Source organism: Thamnophis elegans, chromosome 6, assembly GCF_009769535.1.
Source record: "Thamnophis elegans isolate rThaEle1 chromosome 6, rThaEle1.pri, whole genome shotgun sequence".
In the NCBI taxonomy this organism is placed as follows: Eukaryota; Metazoa; Chordata; class Lepidosauria; order Squamata; family Colubridae; genus Thamnophis; species Thamnophis elegans.
In genome coordinates this window covers 39876053-39888190 of record NC_045546.1, presented here as the reverse complement: position 1 = coordinate 39888190, position 12138 = coordinate 39876053, and the positions used below count along the sequence as shown (strand labels likewise).

The following is a 12138-nucleotide window of genomic DNA, read 5'->3' as shown; positions in this document are numbered from 1 at the left end:
GAGTAGAAACTACTTATTTTCATCCATTTTAATTTAAAAAAACAGACACAAATGCACAAACCCTGAACATCAAATTAATGAACTTGACAATGAATATGTGACTATTGAAAACAAATTAAATATAATTTTAACATTATTCTTTTTATGGAAGAAGCGGCTAGGATCCACATAAATTATAATATAATCCCTGTGAGGTGGGAAATGGAAGGATAGATATGGAAATTTTTGCATTAGCTTTAAAACTTTAAAACGGCTGCTTGTTGTGTGAAGTAAATCCCATGGACAAAGACGTACAGCATAAGGATTTAAGTGAATAAGTTAGAAATGCAAGATTCTAAAGGATTGAGTCAAATCTGGGACCAGACAAGAAAGTCATGTTAGGATTTAAGAGTATTAGGAAGTTAGAGTGAATATATAATGTTGAATTAAGATTTCTAGACAATGATGGGGGACCAAATGTAAAATTGGAAAGTTAGCGACAATAATGTATCAGTAATCAAAGATTTATAGTAAATACTTTTGTTGAGAAGAGACATATGTAATTGAAGTATTATATATAGAAAATCATTTTGTGATAAACCAAAATTGAAAGGAAAGTATAATAAAGCAAAGGAAAACTAAGAACATCATGCCTGTTCAATACGACAGAAGGTATTTTCAATTACTACAAAGTATTCAGGGAAAATAAACTATAAGAGGAAAAGTAAGGTGTGTGGTGTTAATAAATAATAGATATAGACTTTGACAAGCAACAAAACACCATAAAGTCAAAATTTTATGCAAGATTATAGATAGGCATGCCCACTGATCACCTTGATTCCATAGTTTTTCATTATGATTTGACATAGAAAATTTGATATCACTCAGACTTAGTTCATCTTTTTAAAGAAATCTGCTTTATTAGTTCACATTTTAACAGAAACACAGTATTAAAGATTATTGTGTATCATTTCCCACATGGAGCTGAAAATAAATATGAATCATGATTTGAGAACTAAAAATATTGAATAGAAAAAATGTTTAAAAATACAAAGAAGTCCAACCCACTTGGAACTACATTACTTCTACAATTTACATTGGTTAAGGAAAGGAAAATGAGACAAGAACTTTTTCAAATAGTACCCTTAATTTTGGTAATGCCTTTATGACAACATTTGCCTTTCTGACTTTCTCCAGATATGACTGGTAGGAACTCTGCACTCTGGGGATTTGCAGAAATTGTAGTCTAAAATATTGGAAGGACAACTGCTGCTCTAAGCTTATTCATGCTACACTAGTTGGGTTTCTGTTATAGCTGAATCAAGTCAGTAATCTCAGAGGACACATTCAGGAACACAACAAGTTTCTAAAAGAATATTATTGGTTTGAAAACTACATTACTTTTTTGCCAATGCTGAATCAGCTGCAAGAATCAAACATACGTATTGCAAAGTGAAATGTAGTTGAATTTTTGTTTTTAAAAAAGTAAAATAAAACAAGGAAAAAATAATGCACATTTTTCTTTCACCTATGTAGACTTTCTGCAGTCTTGTGACTAAATTTTACTATAATGGAAAGAATTACTGCCATACCAAATAATTCCTAGTTATTCGAAATTAACATTTATTTTTTCCTCTTAACTGCATATTCATAAAATAGAAGTATGAGACTTTGTAAGCAACCAGGTAAGAGATGAGGAAAATACAAAGGAACAAGGACGTTACTTTATTCTTTGCTTTTAGAAATGAAATCACAAAATGAACAGAAGTTGCTACAAATATAGATAATCAAAGTTATTTCATTTTGATATCAGCATTAGACGTGGCCATTTTTCTTTTAGTGAAGCTGAAATATCTGTACAGATAAAATAACCCCCACACAAAGAAAGTCTGATAAATATTTATATGTATTAAAACTGTTCTGTGTAATTTCCAGTTCATTCAGAAATAGTTCTATTTAAATTAATCCTGTATCAAACTCAGAGAGAATTATTGTATTTTTCATTACCTTACTAAACTACAAATGGAGATGAGGAAAACATAATGTAAGGTCCTGATAATATTATTTCTGCAGCGGTTACAGGCAATATTTAAAGCGAGATTCATGGAATATATCTTTCCTATTCAGTATCACTTGTACTTAGATTCTCTTACACATAAACCTCTTAGTTCTGCAAATTACAAACAGGAAAAAAGTAGGAAATATAATGAATGATAACTATTACAAAAATATTTTTAAAAAGGAAAAAAATATCTATATCTCTATCAGTTTAATCGACATTTGTTACAAATATGAGGTTCTCCATCTGCTACCTTTCGAATTAACAAACATTATTTGTCTATTTACCATATTTTTTGGAGTATAAGATGCACTTTTTCCCCAAAAAAAGAGGTTGAAAATCTGGGTGCGTCTTATACTCTGAATGTAGCTCCACCCACCCATTCCACGCATCGCATTTTCAGGTGGTTCTATGCGGCAGGACTCCTCACTTTCACATGGAGCCTGATTTCCGAAGCAGCCCGGGGAATTGTGTTCAAAGCCTTTTCAACAAAAGCGTTTTTAGCTGTAGTGCCACAATTCCCTCCCCAATTCCAAAAAGAGTGTATGCAGAGGGCAAAAAAGTGCATCGTGTTTCAAGTGGCACACGCTGCCACCTGAAAATGCTTTCCTTCCAGTTCCCATAGTGCATATTGCAGGACCACGTGCCCTCCTCCTCCTCTACAGATTTGCCTTCTGTTTTCTCCTGGCCAGTACTGTCAGCCGGGGGAGGCAGAGAGAAAAGCGAGAGGGCAGCGTGGTCGGGCGAGGATGCAGGAGCTGTGTGTGGAAACAGGGCAGGGAAATCAGAGGCAGCCAGCTGATTGCTGGCTTGCCAGCTCGACTGCTGGCCACCAGGAGTGCGCAGGTAGCAAAGGAAACCCATGTCGTGTCCTCCGCTGCCTCCTGCCTACGTGCATTGAGGAGGCTGAGCAGCAGCAGCAACGAGGAGACCGCAGACCTCATGAGCTACAAGAAGCGGCTGCCAGTGATGCCTTCGGGGTGAAGACATTGCAAGCGGGGAGGGCTTGGCCCCCTCAGGAGCTGCCAAGCACTCACTGCCCCTCTTATACCTGTCAAGCCTCCTCCCACCATGGACTCGCATTCTCTTTTCAGCTGGCCAGATCTGTTGCCTGAAACGGATCTGGCCAGCTTAAAAGATAATGTGACTCTGCGGAGGACGAAAGAGCTGCGCACACTTCTCCTCCTTCTTTCTATCACTTTAAGGGAGTCCGTGGGCAGAGATCAAGCAGGGGCAGCCAAAGTATCCCAGCTTGGTTTTCTGGGATGACCCAAGGTGTGGAGAGATGACCAGGGACTTTTCCCAAAGACTTTGCCGCACACGTCTTTCCGGTCCTTCCTCTGCTCTGGTCCCTGGAGAAAGCAGCAATGCCGGCATGGGTGCCGCTCCAGCTAGCAAGTCCCAAGCCCGACTCTCCTCCCTGAAAGGCCATGGTCACCTGGGAGGACTTGCTAACTTGGTGCACCCATTCAGGTGCTGCAGGCCCGAAGTGAGCTCAGCAGCGGGCGGACCCGGTGCTGGTCCTGCCTACCAGGGAAGGGAACTCGGCTGTCAATGTGGGATTTAGAGGATCCCAGGCAGTCACTGCCCCCTCTCCCATATAACAGCGAACAGTAGAGCAGAGGCAGCGCACTGGGCGAAGTTTCTTCTGCCAGGTGCCAGGTCTGGAAGGCGCATTCACCACCCCATCCCAACAAGCGAGGGGAGGGGAGAGTCCGGCAGCACCTGGGACACTTCTTTGCCGCTGGCAGGGATGCCAAGTTCCCCATCCCCTGCCCTACCTGCCACCCCCAAATTGTGGCTCATTCTCAAATGCATATCTTAATGAGTTTGGCAGCTGCGTTGCATCTCTCAGCCAGTCTTTGCAGGGAAAACCTTGTGAAGTTTTTGTGCAAGATATTTCCTGCACAGAGTGGCCAAGAGAGAAAAGCAGTGGAGCTGCCAGACTCAAGTAAGATGCGTACCCCACCCCATCCCCTGCCCCACCTCCCATCCCCATGGCAGTTCCCCGGGTGGCTTTGGCTTTCATCGCAGTTCCCCCGGGCGGCTTCGGGAACCAGGCTGTGACCAAGGCAGCAAATACGTTAGCCAGATGAATACTGATGGATGCTGCTGGGAAACAGGCAGAAATGGTTTTTTCCTGATTTCCTCCCCCAAAATTAAGGTGTGTCTTAGACTCCGGTGTGTCTTATACTCCAAAAAATACGGTAATTATTAGTAGATAAATTTTACAAAGATTATTTGGATTGTTCTCCAGGAACTCACTTTGGATACATAAACTTGGAGTTGAGGGCATAATGGATGCTGGTTCAAGTACCAAAGTAGTTTTTCTTCCCTTCACTATTAAATCCTCCCCACAGCGATCTATCCAGCATCTTTAAAAAGGTACATTTCTAACCCTATCTTTCCTTTTCACCTCGCTCTATATAATCTACTTCCTTACTTCCTTCCAACAAGTGATTCATTTGTTGAGCAATGGCATGAAAATGAAGGTTAACTTTTCCCAGACTAATAGGGGGGAAAAATGGATGAAGAATGGATAAACTCCTCAATAGGGGAGGTGAGCTTTAGTGGTTAGACAACTAGACTTCACAGGAAATCTTTAAATATCCCAGGCTAGCTTAGGAATCCATAAACATTCAAACTACAAAAACAATTATTAACTTTTAGTAAATTATCTATTTTGAAAGAACATTATACCTTTCAGTCGAATTCTTATCTTGGAGCAGTAAGGATGGGAAACTTAAAAAAAATTCAAGCACCATGTTTCAATAGAACTAATGTATTGTTGTTACACAATGGTTTATGTTAAAAAAAAATTAAGAATCCTGAATAAAAAAAATGTAGCATTTACTCTGAATCCATTTTCTTTATTTAACACTTTCCTGAAGCTATTATATTTTTCTGTTTCTTCTCAAAAATCTAGCAGCAGGGAAGAGATAGTGTCTTACCTGAAGTCTGATTGCCTTTTTTAAAAAGAAGTCTAAGGCCTAAATGAAATTAAGCCCACAAGCTGCCTCCCCTGAATCTGGCAGTTTATTAAGATAAAACAATAAAGGAGTTTACTGGAAAATTTCACATTTTTGCATTTTGGTGCTATTTGTTATCAAAATAAGAATACAACATACATACAACATATACATTCTTCTAAATATTAGGATGTTCTAATATATTAAGTATATTCTCTCTCTCCCTTCTCTCTCCCCCTCCCTCCCCTCCTCTCTCTCACATTATAACTACAGTAACCTTTTAATTCTAGATGGGATTAGATATCCTAAAAGACTTTCTCCATCTCTAATTCTAATAAGTTTATAACTATTTTATATTTTTTAAAACATAAAAATGGAAGTTTAAAAAATGTGTGGCAATGCACTGTTTTTATTAAAATATAATTATCCCACCAAATATTAGAAGAAATGTCTATCCTTTAACTGTGGACATCAACTGACAAAGGGCCATATCATAATTTCTGAAGCATATTTCCATCCAAGGGTAGAAAACAGAAATCCTTTTTAAATGTTTTTCAGGAAAATAGCAAAAGAATAGGACTTGTGAAAATAATACCAAGGGTATTAAGTTCAGGAAAGGCTTGCCTATGTAGTTGAGCAATCTCTACTGTTGTGTTACAATATTTTCAGGGAGGGCTTATTTTAGCACATGCTCTCAAAAGTCTGATTGGGCTTATTATCCAGGGAGCTCTTATTTTTTGGAAAACTGTATTATTTTTGAGGTGCAGGAGGCAGCAAACAGCTACTGCTGCGTTGCAATGTTTTCAGGGAGGGCTTACCATATTTTTAGGAGTACACGACGCACATTTCCCCCCCCAAAAGAGGCTAAAATTTGGATGTGCCTTATACAACGAATGTAGTCCCATCCACCCCACCAGAGGCCAAAAATGCGAGGCATGGAGGCAACAATGGTCTATGGCAATCTCTGCAGCCTGGAACAGCTGATTGGGGGTATTCCAGCAGTCTGATCCACCTGCCAATCAGCTGTGCTGAATCAGGCTGCAATAAGTGCGAAAGCGACCTAACTGGTCAGTTTGCAGCAGCAATCACATTCAGAAAGCACAGTAGCTGATTCAGCAGGATTCAGAATAATAATAATATACGATGCAATACCAAAAGCAGGTTTTCCAAGGTAGCAGTAAATTCAAGCAAAACACAAGCAGTTTCGCTTTCAGTTCTCGGCTAAGCCAGACTCTTTCCTGTCTCCTTGCTCACACAACAAATTTCAGAGTCAAAATAGCCCTCATTAGCCAATGAGGATTTAGGTGCTATGCCTATTCATTGGCTGACCTTGTTACCAAGTGTCAGCTGAATACCATAGATGCTGGTAGGCATAGGCAGAATTTTTTTTCTTATTTTCCTCCCCAAAAACTAAGGTGCGTTTAATACTCCGGAGCACCTTATACTCTGAAAAATACAGTATTTTCAGAGGAGGGCTTATTTTAGCACATGAGCTCAAACACCTCATTGGGTTTATTATCCGGGGACATCTTATTTTCAGGGAAACAGGGTGAGTTTAAGTGCTATTAATATTTTACATATAGAAGTATGTTTTTAAGAGGAAGTGATATGTTTATTTCTTTCCCAGTCATCCATTAAGAGGAAGTGGTATGTTTATTTCTTGCCCAGTCATCCATAAACCATGTGTAGGCTTATGCAACTCATTTATTACTTTAGGGTGTTATAACCCACAAAGTCTTAAACCTCTCAGCTTAGGCATCATATAATCCTAGCAATATGCATCAATTAACAGCCTAGCTAAGACTTTTTCTTCCATACACCAGAAAAAAACCCAGTAACAATTAAATCAGAATAATGGATCACTATTGCCTAATAATCTGACAAGCTTGAAAAATGCCATGTTAATATTCTAGCAACAATTGTACAAATGTGCTTCTCTATTCCTGATTAAAGACCACTCCAAGACTTCATACATATTATTTCAGTACAACTTAAATATAGAACAAACTGTACCTTGGTCACTGAGTAAATGTCTTTTGACCAACAACTCCATTCTGTCTGCATTAATGCATTATATCAAGAATGAGCCACTTCAGGTCATGAGACTACATGAAAAAAATAGAAAGGCAATGATACTCAAAAAGCTAATGTCTTCTAACTGAACAAGGGGTTATATCTACTAGAATTATGGGGCATCAAGAAATATTAATGTTATAAAAGTGTATGTACCTACTATAGATGCATATTATATAAAAGGGATAGTGAACATGACATTTAAGATATCTGTTAAATATGTCAAATGCAGTTACTAGAAAGCACACAGTATTAGGAATGGGGCACAGGACATGGAAATGCAAAAGAAATATTTGGACCATATTAAAATTACCAAATATATTCTCCTTTTTGTCTTCATGTGCTCTGGTAGACAATGCCTTAAAATCAAATATTGTTTCACTTTTTGAATATCTATGAAGATACCTGAGTGTTTTTTTTCTGCAATACTATAAGTAATACTGACCTCAAGTTAACAAATTCAGCACTGTGACCTTAATTAGTTGATTAGTACCATCTGAAGGACTTGCACTACCATCTGAAACTGACAAGACCTTAATCAGTTATTCACTGAAGCCTTTAGCTTTATAAGTGGCTCTAACACATTCCTGTAATTGAGAAACCAATCTTTTTGAGGTAGGAAACAATAATTTCATATACATATGGATATTAGTACTTTTTTGCTGTAACTTTTATTGCAGATGTCAAGCAGGGGTGGGTTTCAGCTGGTATGCACTAGTACAGAGGTACCAGTTGGTGAAATTTAGGGTGCCTTCTCATACCCCTTCTTTAGGAGGCCCCATACCAGAATGCTCCCTCCCCTAGCCTACCCATCCCCTGCCCGTTCCCCCCTGCCTGCCCACGCTGCTCACTCACTCACTTGCCCCGCCTGTCCACGCCATGCTTGCCCTGCCCACCTACTTCCTTTGCCCGCTCAACCGAGGCTCCGAGGCTGCAGGTGGCTGTGGATGTGGGGGGGGAATTCTGCCGGTCTGCCTGCCCCCTCCAGAAGAAACCAGGAGGGCCCATCTGCCACTGTCATGTGACCGTTTTGGGGTCGTAGCACCTGCCCAGACATGGCTGCAGCCGGCAACAGGATGCAAAGGAGAGGCCATCCAGAAGAGTATTTTGAGGTCAGTAGGTTGGCGGGGAGTTTGTGTGGGGCTGGACTGGAGGTGGCAGGAAGGCAGGGGTTGAGGCTACGCAGCCGTACTGGTAAAAAAAGAATATCTCATTCCCGCCATCCTGGAACTGCACCACGAGGTAAGGACCTTCCCTCCCCCTTCAGAACGCCCATGTGGGGAGATAGGAGGCAGCCTGGTTTGAACCCAGATGGGTGGCAGTGAAGGAGCCGTGCAAGAAAGCACCTCCACTGCCCAAAAGTGTGAAGGAAGCACGCTGCAGGCTCCTTTGCCTCGGCTATGCGACCTCCTTTCTTTCTCTGTCTGGTCGAACAAGTGAAGGAGACACTCACTGGCCACTAAACCGCCTGTTAGCCATCATTCAAACCAGCCTGCTTCTTCTCCTGGCATGGGTTTTCTGAAGGGGGAGGGAAGGTCCCTCCCAAAATCGCTCTTGTCCTGGTGGCACCCCAGCAATAGCAGTGAAGGAGGAATTCTGGGAGTTGAAGTCCACAAGTCTTAAAGCTGTCAAGTTTGAACACCCCTGGAGGCTTTTTTATAAAGGGTTAAGAGTGCAAGAGTCAGCTTTAAGACTTGTATGCTCCAAATGCCAGAGTTTCTGAGCAAACATTTTGGTTGCTAAGCAAGAGCGTTGTTAAGTGAGTTTCACCACATTTTACAAGTTGGCCACACCCACCCAGTCACATGACCACCAAGCCACTCCCATCTGGTCACATGACCACCAAGTCACTCCCACAAAACAGGCCATATCCACAGAATAGCTTCTAAAAAAAATTTGAAACCCACCACTGATGTCAGGGCAGATAAACAATTAAGAGTGTATTCCTTTTCTTTCCACTTGTCCTCATGCCCAATTGTCAGTGTCCTCTTCTGCCTGTTCAGATATCTGGTAATCCTAGACCACATAAATGCAGGAGATAGGCTAAACAAATTTTGGGAAGATTCTTCAATACCAGCAAAATCTGACTTGGAGAACACATACTTAAATATAATGCATGTAACAGATTCAGTATATTAAGATTGCATAGAATAAAATCTGAAAAGCTACTAGAAAAGATAAAAGACATTGTAAAAACCCAACATTTCTAATGGATCCAAATGACTTTCATAACAGGTTATCATAATGATGGCCAAGGCAATGCAAAGCATGAAAAGCTTTAAGCAGCGACAAGGATGCATAATTGAACACAGACTTTAAATGTCAAGCAAGAAAGGACAAGATATTGCAGACAAGATGTCAATGAATTCATAAAAACAAAAAGAAACGGAAAATGAGAGATATTTTTCAAAGATCAGAGAAATCATAAGAAACTTCACAGCAAAGGTAGAACTCTTCAGAAGTAACCGTGAAACAGATCTAGTAGAAGCAAATGAAGTTTAAGGAAGATGGAAATACTGTATTTGAAAACTTTTACAATTGGGATTACAGAATGACAGAAACATCTTTAGATAGAGAATATATTCAGGAACCAAGTTCATTAGAAATTGAGATGTAACAATCAATAGAAAAGCTCAGCGTTTTGTATGTATGTATGTATGTATGTATGTATGTATGTATGTATGTATTGTGTCATAATGCATGTAACAGATTCAGTATATTAAGATTGCATAGAAGAAAATCTGAAAAGCTACTAGAAAAGATAAAAGACATTGTAAAAACCCAACATTTCTAACAGATCCAAATATCTATCTATCTATCTATCTATCTATCTATCTATCTATCTATCTATCTATCTATCTATCTATCTCTCTCTCTCTCTCTCTCTCTCTCTCTCTCTCTCTCTATCATCTATCTATCTATCTATCTATCATCTATCTATCTATCTATCTATCTATCTATCTATCTATCTATCTATCTATCTATCTATCTATCTATCTATCTATCTATCTATAGATTTTCATAGGTGTAGGTATGCTGGTTTTGTTGTATTCAGGTCTTTTCCCGTGTAAGATTGAGATTGTCTTGGCAACGTTTAGCCAAGATCTCACTCATCATCTTCAGGCTGGTGTTCTCGGCTTAAAGCATGGCCAGACCGGCTGTCTTTCTATAAATCTTGGTGGGTGGGTGTGGAGTGCTGGCTTTGTTTCAGTAAGTGGATTGATTGGATGTGTGGCTGTATCATGATTGGTAGATTGGTGCTGGCTGTGGGTCCATTATTGTTTTGTGTTGTAATGGCCTGGGTGGTAGGTGGGGCTCGTTTGTTGACCAGGACTGGTTTCCAGATGTCTGGTAGGCGGGAGGTATCGTCACGTTTATTCATGTTGTGGGGGTGTTTCTCTATTTCGATAGCTTCCATAACTATTCTCTTGTTGAAGTGTTCAGTTTTGGAAATTAACCTGGTTCCTTCAAAATTAATTTCATGTCCTGTAGCTTTAAGGTGCTGGAAAAGGGAGGAATTTTTTTCTTTTTTTCTTACTGCATTCTTGTGTTCTGCGATGCGTGCATTTATTCTCCTGTTTGTTTGTCCTATGTATGTTGCAGGGCAGATTTCACATGGTATTTCGTAGATTACTTGGTTTTCTAACTGGACTTTGTCTCTGGGGTTTCTTAAGATGTTGGCTATATTTTGGTCAGTGTTGAAGGCTGTCTTGATATTGTGTTTGTGGAGAATTTTGCTGATTTCATCTGTGGTGCCTTTGATGTAAGAGAGGAGGGCGATGCCGTTGTTCTGTTCTGTTTCTCAGTTTTTTGGAGGGGAGAATGATTATGTTGTTGTCTTTCCTGAGGTTTGTGAGTGCTTTTTCTTTTTTCCCCAGCAGACAAAGGTAACACCACAGTGGTGATGAACACGTCTGACTACCAAGCCAAACTATCCACCCTACTCCAAGACCCTGCTTACAAACCTCTAAACACAGACCCCACCACCTACCTGAAAAAAATCACCAAATCCAAAATAAAAGCCTCTCCTATCAGTGAAGAGATCCAGCAAAGAATCACCCACAGAAAGAAATCTTCCAGATGCCCCAAACTCTATGGCTTCCCCAAGATACACAAAGAGGAACACCACTCAGACCCATAGTCAGCTCCATAGGCTCACCTCTACAGAATCTTGCCAAATTCCTCACCAAACAACTCCAACCCTATGCAGAATCCATCACCTCACACGTACAAAACTCACTCCACTTCACTAAGAAACAAAACCGGAAGGAGGAACCAACGTTGTGACGATATGGACACGCGGTCTCGATGCTCTGAGACTGCAGCCAGTACTTCTCCCGCTGGGTGGTTCAATCAGACCGAAACCATCCTGACGAGACGGTAAACAGGAAGAATACGTCTTGCTGACCGCAAAATCCCTGAAAGAAGCAAGAGAAGTTCTTCAAGTGGGCGACAAAAAATCCTGCCAAGGCTGACGAAGTTGGGGCGGCTCCAAAATGGGAGGATACGGAAAGAGAAAGTGTTTCCAGCTGGTGATGAACTTTTACTGTTTTAAAAAGAGACTGCCTATAAAAACTTAAAATTAATCTAAATTGGAGAACAGAAGAATCAAGCGGCAGAATTAAATTTTGAATGGTGGACAGTATTTATCTTATTTTTTAAATGATATCTTCATGGATGGAATTTATGCAAGCATTTTGAAACGGATGGATTAAGTTTTCTTCTTCTATTTTTTCTTTTATTGTTCTCTGTAACCTGTTGTGACTCAGCAGCAGCCTTCTGTGAGTCTTTTCGGAATGCAAGATTAACGATGCAGCTGGGGCTGGTTAGTGGGGTTTTGGAGATAAAAGGACGGATGGTGCCACACCCTAGTTGCAGGAGTCAACGTTCCTTCGTGCGTTCCTTGATCCTTGATCGTGGTTTCTTTGCTCTACACTTGGAAAAGTGGTTTGACTTCTGTAACCCTGATTTGTAGAGACTTTGGAAGAAGGGCTTTGCTTTCGTTTGATTCACCTTGTATTGAAGTAAGAAAGATTTGTGTTCAGTCCGTTATCTTCT

General features: G+C 40.2%; 1 protein-coding gene across 1 annotated transcript in view; it reads right to left on the bottom strand.

Annotated features, from left to right (window-relative positions):
* Positions 1-12138, bottom strand: part of PTGFRN (prostaglandin F2 receptor inhibitor) — a 102603-nt gene that overhangs the window by 10508 nt on the left and 79957 nt on the right. The window lies entirely within an intron of this gene.